The following is a 12,029-nucleotide window of genomic DNA, read 5'->3' as shown; positions in this document are numbered from 1 at the left end:
GAATTAAATAAGACAGGACCAGTTCACAGATGGCTTTGATTGTACAGCTGTGTAGTCTATAGTTGTAACATAGTTGGTTTCAGTTACCTCACATATAATGATAAAGCATATGGTCATTGACGCTAAATTTATGATTCTTTTTTTTTCTTCTTCCTTCTCTCCCTCTTTCCTTCTTCCTTCCTTCCTTCCTTCCTTCCTTCCTTCCTTCCTTCCTTCCTTCCTTCCTTCCCTCCTTCCTCCTCCCTCTTTCTCTTTCTCTTTCTTTCTTTCTTTCTTTCTTTCTTTCTTTCTTTCTTTCTTTCTTTCTTTTTCTTCCTTCCTTCCTTCCTTCCTTCCTTCCTTCCTTCCTTCCTTCCTTCCTTCTTTCTTTCTTTCTTTCTCTCCTTTCTTCTTCCTTCCCTCTTTCCTCCTCCCTCTTTCTCTCGCTTTCTTTCTTATTTCTTTCTTTCTTTCTCTCCTTCCTTCTTCCTTCCCTCCTTCCTCCTCCCTCTTTCTCTCTTTCTCTTTCTTTCTTTCTTCTTTCTTTCTCTCTCTCTTTCTTTCTTTCTTTTTCTTTCTTTCTCTTTCCTTCTTTCTTCTTTCTTTCTTTTTGCCATTCTCTGCCTACCTACAGAGCACTTATATGTATTTCTATATAACTTAAGTTACTTATAAGAATGTTTAAAAATTTGTTACAAGTATTTAAAAAAGCATTCAATTTATATTTAGCATTAAAGAGCCCCAACTAAATTTTTGATGTGTCAATATGATATTTGAAAATAATTACAATTTTTCCTCTTTTAAAGAAGATACCGTAACTGGGTCTGAAGGAAAAGTTGGCTTAGATGTGTTTTACTGACTTGCTTTTAGTAAATAGATCAAAATTATTTCTAAATAGCATAACAGTGAGCCATGTTTAAGTGAGTGTCCTTAAATGCTTAAAGGTACTTGAAAATAGTGGTCTAAAATAGTTGAAAGAGTTTTCATAAAATTTTGTGAAAATATTCATCTACTTAACAGACTTTCTTGGCTGGGTGCAGTGGCTCACACCTGTAATCCTAGCACTTTGGGAGGCCAAGGCTGGTGGATCATCTGATGTCAGGAGTTCAAGACCAGCCTAGCCAACATGGTGAAACCCCTTCTCTACTAAAAAAAATAAAAAATAAAAATAAAAATAAGAATAAATCAGCCGGGTGTGGTGGTGGGCACCTATAATCCCAGCTACTCAGGAGGCTGAGGCAGGAGAATAGCTTGGAGGGCGGAGGTTGCAGTGAGCTGAGATTACGCCACTTCACTCCAGCCTGGGTGAAACAGCAAAACTCTGTCTAAAAAGGAAAAAACAAAACAAAACAAAACAAAACAACAATAACAAAAAACAAAAACAAAGACTTTCTTTAGAGATAGTATAAACATTAGTCTGGCCTTCTTAATCACAAATTCAGCTTTAGTGGAGTGTGAATTCACGAGGTATTGTTGTCTTTCCAATGTTCCTCATTCCAATTGGAAAAACTAAAAAGATTATGTCTAGTTCAGGGGAGGGATAGCATTAGGAGAAATACCTAATGTAGACGACGGGTTGATGGGTGCAGCAAATCACCATGGCACGAGTATACCTATGTAACAAACCTGCATGTTCTGCACGTGTATCCTACAACTTAAAGTATACAAAAAGAAATTTTAAAAAATGCATCACAGTATCTTGTATCAGCAGTGGACAGTCACTAAGTTTTCCTGATTGACGCGGATGAAAGGACAGATGGGTCCCAGGAGTGTATTTACCAATGCAGACAGTCCCTTCTGGGTGATGAAATCACAGAAAATGGAAGCCACTTGCACAAAAGAAGAGATACAAAAACAAAGATTTGTTTTGTAACATCATGTATTTTTTCTAGTTGTTTTAGAATTTCCATTTTTAGATGAATTTCTTACTGTGTGAATTTATGAAAGGCAAATTGCAACTTCCAGTGTTTTTCTTTCAAGCCAGCCACTTATTTTTCCACTCTACCTTCCCCAGAAGATTGCATTTTGTTAGAAATGTTATATGCAACTTTGTGTTTTACACAAGGAATGAACTGAAAGAGAGGGGTTGGGATTTGGGGTTTTGTATCATAAGCATCTCTTGTATTGCCTCCTGCATATCCTCACAGTAAAATTATGCTCAGCAGGTAATCTGCCTCATAACAGCAAACTTGAGCAGACTGGATTTAAAAAAATACTAGAAAGTGAAATCGCCAAATGAAACTCTCCTATCTGTAGAGCAACAATGAAAAGATACGTAGATTGAAACATGATAAAATTCTCAAAAGAAAAATCAAGATGAAGGCATTAACATTCTCAAACATTCACAGTGTAAAGTTAATTTGTTAAATTCATTATTAATTTTATTGCATGCCTACTATGCGCCAAGCATGATTCTAGGCACTTAGGGATACCATACTGAACAGGATAAAAATCTCTGTCCTTGTCGAGTTTGCCTCTAGTGGGAGTGGAGTGAAGACATATAGTATTCCAATAAATAAGTAAAAAATGTAGTACATCGGTGGAGATTGGTACCATAGAAATAAGCAGGGAAGGGAATAAGGAGTGACAGAATGGGGGGTGCTGGTTTGTAAATTTAAATATGTGACTTGTGAGTAAATACTAAAGTTTTAAAAGGGATGTGTTTGCATATATTTGGGAGAAGGGCATTCCTGCAAAAGAAGCAGCAGGCGCAAATGGTCTGGGCAGCGGTGTGTCTGGCATGTTCAAGGGACAGTCAGATCCGTGGAAAATGAGACAGCTATAAGTCACGAGTGCAGAGAAGTCAGTGGGGCAATGGATCATCTAGCGATTTTGTAGGCCATTGCTAAGTCTTTGGCTTTTATTTGTGTTGGCTTCTGTGTTGAGAATAAGCTGTGGAGTAAGCGTGGAAGCAGAAAGACCAGTTAAGAGGATGTTGCAACGATCCAGGTAATGACGGTTAGAGAGTGAATGGTGGAGGTGGAGAGATGTGGTCAGATTCTGGATATTTTGTGAAGGTAAAGCTAATAAGATTTGCTAATGGACTGGATATCACTTGTGAGAGAAAGAGAGCAGTCAAACATGAATCCAAATTTTTGGCATGAGTAGATGGAAGTTTAGAGTTATTATTAACTGAGGGAAATAATTGTTAAGTGGAACTTTACTGCAGATGGAAAATTAGATGCCCGGTTTGGGCATCTCAGCAGACTTGTCTGGTAGCAGGCACAGAACGTGGAATGAAGGGAGAGATCTAGGCTAGGATATACATTTGGAAGTCATCCATGTATATATGGTATTTAAAGTGATAAGCTTGGTGTACTCACTAGATCAAATTCTCAGTTCTAATACAGTTGTATTTTCTCATGGTGATGGTGCAAATAGATTGATTTTTAGGTGTTTTGACATACTTGAAGTTGGTCTAAGGATAACGTAAAACACAGGCATTTTCTCTATTTTCAGCTTCCAGTTTTACCATCACCTTGGCTATAAATATATTTGTTGCCAAGTGCAGCTGGTTACTAGTGAGCAGTCTAAGCCCTCTAACCTCAAGGCCACTAGAAGACAGTACTCACACTTGTTGCAGCTCAAAATAAAACAAAATGAAGCAGAACAGAAAATATTCAACTCCATAATGTATTGGTGAATAATGAAGAATGTATTGCAGATTTTGTGGTTTGACAGATGAGAAAGTTGACATTGCATACTACATAGATAAAATGTAATAAAAATTTCCTTCTTTGTTCTTCCTCCCAAAGTTCCTCTTGGGCCACCAGCAGTCACCTCCATTCTCTTCCCCAGATCCCCCACTATCTCAAAGAAACTTCCTTACCACCCAAACGAGTCATTTCTAGTTTCAGGTTTGCTTACCCTCCACCCTCCACAAAACAAAACCTCTCCCTATATTTAACCAAATCTACTTTTCTCACAAAGCAGTTTAGCAACTTCTACACTAATTCATTTGTCTTTTAAGTAGCCAATCATCCATGCCAACACACTTCTCACCCAAGTGTCTGCCAGACAAAACAGGTCTCTTTAAAAGAGTATATGTGCATATGTGTGTGTAAGAGAGGGAAAAAGAGAAAGAGAAAGGGGGAGAGAGACAGAGACTGGGTATTGAAGAGGGGACTTTCCAAATCAATACACATTTTTTTCTCAAGTCTGGATAAAGACTACAACATTGGATAAAAATGTATTATTTTTATTTGGTCATAATTTGCATAAAGAGGACTATAAAATGCCAAGAAAATTTTGATATCTTCACAATCTTTATACTCATTTTTACCATTCAATTTCTTATTCATGTATATAATTATTTTCAAACTCTCTTCCCCTGCCATATAAATCTGTATCATTGGATAACTGAATATAATCTGTATTTTTAAAATTTTAACACTTTTCAATATACCAGTATTCTCCACTTTCATGGATGCTGTACTGTGCTGTCCAAATCTTCCATTCAGAACTGGGGGTCTTCTTCTCTCAGCTGATGGGACGAAATATCATCTGTGGAAGGGAGTCTTTTTGTCCAGATTCATGCTCTCTTCTATGGCCAGCCTGCATCTAATTGGTTGAACTAAGGATAAAAGTGGCTCAGATCCCTCACTCCAACTCAGGACATCTGGAAGGGCTGTCCCAGCTTCAGAGCTTCCCATGGGGTCAGCTGAGTCCTTGTTGTGACTGCACCAAAAGCTTATCTTCTCTCTTTGCTTCAATCCCTCTCTTTGCAGCTGGTCATTTCTGGGAACTCTGCAATACTGCCTTTTCCCAGCAGGAGGCTCTCTACAGCTCTCTATGTTAGGTAGGCATCATCCCCTTTCTGTCCTAAGCCTTTATTCCCCTACAATATCACCTACATCAAGCTACAAGGATATATCAGACTTACTGAAGCATTGCAGGCAACAGAAGTTATTACAACCAAATGTGATTGAACACATAGTGTAAAGGGCAGAAGCACAAAATGGTAAACCTCTCGTTGGAGGACCCTCATGAACACATCCTGGGTCTTTATTATTATGTCATTTGTTTGTGGGTATGTTTTGTTTTGTTTGAGACAGAGTCTCTCTGTCACGTAGGCCGGAGAGCAGGGGCGTGATCTTGGCTCACTGCAGTCTCGACCTCCCCTGGCTCAAGCTATCCTCCCAACTCAGACTCCCGAGTAGCTGGGACTATAGGCACATGCCACCACACCTGGCTAATTTTTGTTTTTTTGTATTTTGTGTGTGTGTTTTTTTATTTTTATTTTTTGTAAAGATGGGTTTCACCATGTTGTCCAGGCTGGTCTCAAACTCCCGGGCATCAGCTCATCTTAGTCTCCCAAAGTGCTGAGATTACAGGTGTAAGCCACCATGCCCAGCCTTTATTATGCTCTTTATTTTCAAATTCTGCCCTCTTAAGCATCTCATTTTTCAAACATCCAGAATGAACCTTTTCCTTCTCTTTTAAGAGAATCCTATCCTCAAACTACAAGATTTCTAGGATCACACTCATTGCATGCCAGGGCATATTAATCAAATTCCTAAAGTCTGGGCATCAACTGGACAGAGCCAAGTGGGGTCTGACACTTCAAGTCAGCTCACCATGTGGTCTAGTTACCAATGTAATGTGCAGATATGTCTCCTCACTTTCCCTAGCCATTCAGTGATCCACTATTATGTCATCTCCTAAAAGCAAATGAAAATTCTCAGAGCCAGTATATATAACTCAGCACTTTCTGATACCATAGCTACTAGCTACACGTGGCTACTGAGAACTTGAAATGTGAAACATTGTCCAGGGTTTCCTTCCATTATTTCAACTCTTGCCCCTTTGCAATTTCACTTTTACAGGTACCCGTTACTTCTGACTCATGAGTTGTGGGTTGACTAACTTCTGATTTTAGCTTTCTCTTGGCTTCTAAGTCAGTTACATTCATCCGCTTTGTTTTCCAGCCTCTAAAATTGTGGTGTTCTCATCTTCTTTCTCACTCTTTATATTTTCATGGATTTATGCTTTTAAAAATCTTCACTGTCATTTTAATGGGGTTTTAGGGGAAGCTAAGATAAGTACATGTTCAATCCACTATATTTAACTCAAAGTTTTAAATAGAGTACCTTCAAACATTTAAACTTTTCCATTATAGACATTAAGTTTATAATAAAATTGAAGAAAAGTCATAATGATGAAATATAGGAATTAGTCTTCAAAAGTATTCTGTTTTGGCTTAATATTTTGGCTACTATTGAGGTTAAATCAATTTGAAATAGGAGAAAAGAGGATTTGCTATAATTCCATATGAAATATATTAAAATAGCATTTCAATATAAGGATTTGTGAAGATAGCCTATCAGTTGTCCTATAATTCTCTACTCCTTTCTGGGGAAATAGCTGCTTCATCCCTTTAAAACTTCTAAGTGAGAAAAACAAGCAGAAAAGAATATTTTCCCCAGTAAGCTTTTCTCAGAAAACATAATTTATGTCTCCTGTGCCCTATATTTTTTACTTCAGTCTTTGTGAGGCTATAAAGTAACATATTTTTAAAATTATGGATGCATTTCATATTTAAAAATGACAAAATATGTCTTTCTTACTAGTCAGCCAAAGATTTAGGGAAAGTAGCACTTCATTTTTGAGTATTAAATGGACAAGTCTGAACAAACCCTGGGGCAGTGGAGAGAAGAGGATACATATTTAAGAAATATATTACCAATCTAAAATGATTTTTAAAGCACTAAAGTATGCAACTGTTATGAAGTAAAACCCTGTAAAATATAGCTGCTGAAATATGTTTTTCAAGGGTTTTCAACTGACACTAGAACATTCTTGCTCAAGAACAAAAGATCAAAATCTCTTTTAAAAGAGTAGGAAGATGCTATTGATGGTACTGGGGATTTACAATACTCTGGATTCAACTAGAGAAAGTCAGTTTCTTTAAAGCATAAAAATAAATGCATCCATAAGAGGTAAAATACAGACATTACCTTAAAAATACAAATAAATACCAAGGTTGGAGGTACAATATGGAGATACAGCCCCAAACTGAGAGAATTAATTTAAACTTTTCCTTACTGCGTTAGGAGATTAGTCCCCATTCATTGAATCATCTGAATTTTGTCAATGACTTTTGAAATCATTAAAGATCACTTTTGTTTATGATTTTGATCTCTTTTTTCCCAACAAGCTCATTTATTTGTGCTGTTTAGTAGATTTGATATGAACCACCATGCTAATAAAATAACCTTATGGGCACATTTTTTTCCTCTTTATATGTAGTGGATATCCTCAAATATGAAATTTCCTGTTTTTCCAGTTCTTCTAATGCCTAATTATGGTCTCAGATCATCTATTCTAAAATTGCCTGGTTGGGAGTATTGACACTGTCTTTTGAAGACTGATAGAATTATTGATTCTTCAACCATAGCCCCTAATAACACACTATAATGGAAAGAATGCTTTTCTGTGATAAGTACTTCAAAAACAAATTCCTTTTTGGTCCACAATTTACCTATTTTAACTGAAGGATCCATCTCCTCGCAATGCTCTACTTATCATATTGATACTACTATTATTGTATCAGATATATGCATTGAAGATACACATGTTCATAATTAAGTTGAAACAGACACACACACACACACACACACACACTCAAAGTGATTCTTCCCTGGCCAGTGAGACTAAAGCTTGGATAAATACAAGCATGTCCTAGATACCTTTAATGCAGTTAGGTGGGAAAATCCAGCATTCTTGGGAAACCTTGGAATTTTAAGCTTTAGTGAGCTGCGTGATGTGCCTTAAAACAGGTATCCAATCTTATTCTAGTGATGATGATAGAGCAACATGGTAGCCTCAGTCAGAATATTTTGTGGTTGACTGACTTAAAGACTTATTCTTGGCCAGGTGAGGTGGCTCACGCCTGTAATCCCAGCACTTTGGGAGGCTGAGGCAGGTGGATCACGAGGTCAGGAGATCGAGACCATCCTGGCTAACACGGTGAAACCCCGTCTCTACTAAAAATACAAAAAATTAGCCGGGCGTGGTGGCGGGCGCCTGTAATCCCAGCTACTCGGAGAGGCTGAGGCAGGAGAATGGCGTGAACCTGGGAGGTGGAGCTTGCAGTGAGCCAAGATAGCACCACTGCACTCCGGCCTGAGCAAAAGAGCGAGACTCTGTCTCAAAAAAAAGACTTATTCTTATTATAGGTGGTTTTAGCCTTATTTAGGTGTTTCTGTCCAGGCAGAAAAACAGATAGCACAATCAAAGGTGTAATCAAAGGTGTAAAAAGGGCTTCAGTGACAACTTATAGAGGTGTAGGCAAGGTTTAAAAAAATCAACAAGTAATAAAGTACCTACGAACTGGGTACTTCTGGTATTCTTGCAGCAAAAGCAGCAAGTCCTTAGTATCCCTAGGTCTAAAGAGTTGAGAAGTGAGGGCAATTTAACAAACCCTGTAAGAGCCGTAGCTCTGGAAACTTTAAGCTGAAGAGGCATGCAGTCACTACCAAGCTATGGCCCAGCAGACAAAGCTGGGAGTGGTGGTACTAAATAATATGTGACCTCTCTTTCTGACCCTCACATTGGCCAAACCCAACCAGGTGCCCAAAGGCAAGGAAGCTAGGTGATGCAGTCTGCAGAGGTCAGCCATCTGGGCTGACTGAGAAGAGAATGAATGAAATAATTCTCTTTAAACTGCAAAGTGTGACCCAATTACCATGAAACTGAAACTACATTGAAATTAAACTGAAAATGTGACCCGTTTACTGATTACTGATTACACAAAGCCACAAATGATGAAGAGCTGAGCATAAATGAACAGTTAAGATTGGAATCCAAAATGAATTGGCACGTTTAATAATGTGCTCAGTCAATATTGTGTTCATTTCTTTATCCATTCAGACATCTACTTGTCTATTCAAGGTAAGTGGTTTACTGTAGAATGTGATTTATATTCAAAGTCTAACTTAATTTTTAATTTTTAAAAAACTTTATCCTTTGTTAGTATATCAGAGGGCCAGGATTAGAACCAAGGAATAATAGGACTGAAAGAAATATGCAGCATTTTATTTAATAAGTTTATGTGGTAATTGAGTTCCACTTACATATCTGAACAATTTTATGTTGCATAGCTTGAGAAAGCAGCAGCAGCAACTGGGCCTGTTAGGACAAATGAGAAAGAGGACTGGGTTGATTTGGGTGAGCAGGAAAAGAGTGGACTCGACCAGCTGGAAATGCTGGTAGCAGCTCACATATTAGTGTGTCCACACTTGTCCCTAGAAACAATTCTATAGCTACAGCAGTAAGCTTATCCTGCTTAAGGTGACGAAATTAACGGAAATGTATTTGCACTAGCATATAATAAATATCATATTGTTTTTATTTTGATGGATGTGAGTGAAAAAGGGGAAAAGTAAAGTTTTGGGTTTGGAAAATAAACTGATTGATTAATCCCATGTACCTTTCATGTAATTGTATCAGTTTGGGCTTGATTCTATATACTCCTGCCTACTTCTCTTAACTCATTCTGGAGTGAACAAAGGAAGGAACTGCCTAAGCACCAGTGTGAAAGCCAAACCATAGAGTCCGACAGACCTGGAGTCTAATCTTGGTTCATGTCTTACCAGTTCTGTGAACTTAGGCAAGTTACTTAATCCCTCTAAGCCTCAGTTACCTCATGGTTGATTATTGTACATTTCTCACAAGGTTATTATTTGGGTTGATTGAGATAATGTAAATAGAGAGAAACATATGATACTTATGAACTCTCATTAAACGTTAGCTGTGGTGATGATGATGATCACAACACCAATGACCATGTCTAGGATGGTTCTGATTGTTATTTTCGCTGGGAGCAATATCCACTAAATTTTAGATTTGATAAAATGGCATTATTTGAGAATGTCACAAGTATGTATTATAAATAAAACTATTACTAAATTAAGATTTAAGATAACATTTTAATATAGACACCTATAAGTAAAGAAATATTCAGTATGAGTTTAGTTTTGACCACAAATTCCTCCTAACCAGGGATCCCTGAAAGGCCGGGGATCCACATCTTGGTTAATTTTTTCAGTCCTCTTGATCTTAGTCTTTGGTCTTTTTCAATAAATATCTGTTTGACAGTATCCTTATTGGCCTTCTTGGCCTCATTTCCTTGGAATGCCTCTTTCTGTGCTATTACGGATGTTGCAAGGTGGGTCTGGATTGCCTTTGCAAATAATCAAGTTTACTGAATATTTGTATTACCAAGACTTGCTGACTTAGTTTTATGAGCTTCCTTTGTTTTGCTCATATTTATGAATATTGCATCTTTTGCCTTCTGCATTCAATAAACTGTGCAGTAGAACCTTGTGTTGCTACTTCGGTATAATTTGTTAGGAGCTAGGCCCCAAAGTTAGACTGTCTGTGTCTGAATTAGGCTTCGTTATTCATTCATTAGCTGTGAGATTTAACTAGTCAACTTTATTCTGTCTTAATTTCCTCTTCTTTAATGGTGACAATTATTAGTACCCAAATTGTAGGGTTATAAAAATTAAATGAGATCATCTATGTGCTAGCACCTAGTCTAATGCCTTGTATACAGGAAATCCTTAATAAATATTACAATACGTTCAATACTACTTGAACTTTCTCCCCATGAGACGATTATACTTCTTTCCACTGAAGTTAGGCATGGCCAAATGATTTGCTTTTGCTAATGTAATATGAGCAGAGCAGATGTATGTAATTCTCATGTAGAAGCTTTTAGAGCCAGTGCACCCATCCACCATAGCTTTGTTTCCTCCATTATGAGAATGCACTTTCAGGATAGCTATGTTCTATGTGCCTAGGCCCTGGAATAGAGACATTGTAGAAGAGACTGATAGCTGACCTGCCAAGGACCAATTTCATGAACATAAAATAAACCCTTAAAGTGTGTGTGGGGGGGTGTTCATAATTTTACATAACTTTTAAAAAGCAAATATATTCCTCATGCCATCAGAATTCATTGTCAGACTATTACTTGTTCACTATCTGTAGGTCTTTGTTTATGTTTACTTTTTAATGACAGAAATATCTGTAAAGACATGTTTTTACTTTCATAGTAAATTTGCCCACTTGGCCAGTGAAAGACTTCTGAGCAAGGCTGCAGTGAGCCGAGATGTGCCACTGCACTCCAGCCTGGTGACAGAGTGAGACTCCATCTCAAAAAAAAAAAAAAAAAACCACACAAAAAAAAACCTCTGAGCAATGCCACCCTTAAGTCAAGTCCATGGTACCCTCTGCTCTGTTCCACCATTGTCTTATTTCTTGATACTCTGTTTAGAGTAACATGGTAATTATGTGAATTTAGCTATACAATCTTGTATTTTATCTTTTAAAAATTATCTGCCGACTGAGACCATTTAAAAGCTGTTTGTTGGAGTTCTTTAGCTTAGAATAAATAAAGCTTATATATTTTAAACAAATCCACATTACAATGAATTATTTTTTTAAAAGACAATGACATGATAAGAATTTACTTAATGCTTTCTTTTTTTTTTTGAGATGGAGTTTCGCTCTTGTTGCCCAGGCTGGAGTGCAATGGTGCGATCTCGGCTCATTGCAACCTCTGCCTCCCAGGTTCAAGCAATTATCCTGCCTCGGCCACCCAAGTAGCTGGGATTACAGGCATGCGCCACCACGCCCAGCTAATTTTTTTGTATTTTCAGTACAGATGAGGTTTCACCCTGTTGGCCAGGCTGGTTTCAAACTCCCAACCTCAGGTGATCCGCCCACCCTGGCCTCCCAAAGTGCTGGGATTATAGGCGTGAGCCACCATGCCGGGCCTACTTAATGCCTTCTAAATGTTCCTGAATTACATGAAAATAAAAATTCGGAATTTATAAATAACTAGTAGAGCTTGTTACATAATAAAGTCTAGAGACTAAAATTTAAAAAATAAACTCTAAGAAAAATTTTTATGTTTTCCAATTATATTTAACAGAACATGATTGAAGATTTTAATGATCAAAACTATTGTAAAACAAATGTTTTTTAATTGCTCTCAAAATTAATCTTTTTTTCTAAACTTAAATTTTCTTAAGACTATTTTG

Source organism: Symphalangus syndactylus, chromosome 3 (assembly GCF_028878055.3).
Source record: "Symphalangus syndactylus isolate Jambi chromosome 3, NHGRI_mSymSyn1-v2.1_pri, whole genome shotgun sequence".
Taxonomy (NCBI): domain Eukaryota; kingdom Metazoa; phylum Chordata; class Mammalia; order Primates; family Hylobatidae; genus Symphalangus; species Symphalangus syndactylus.
The sequence above is the reverse complement of the archived record's forward strand: the minus strand, read 5'-3'. Positions refer to the sequence as shown.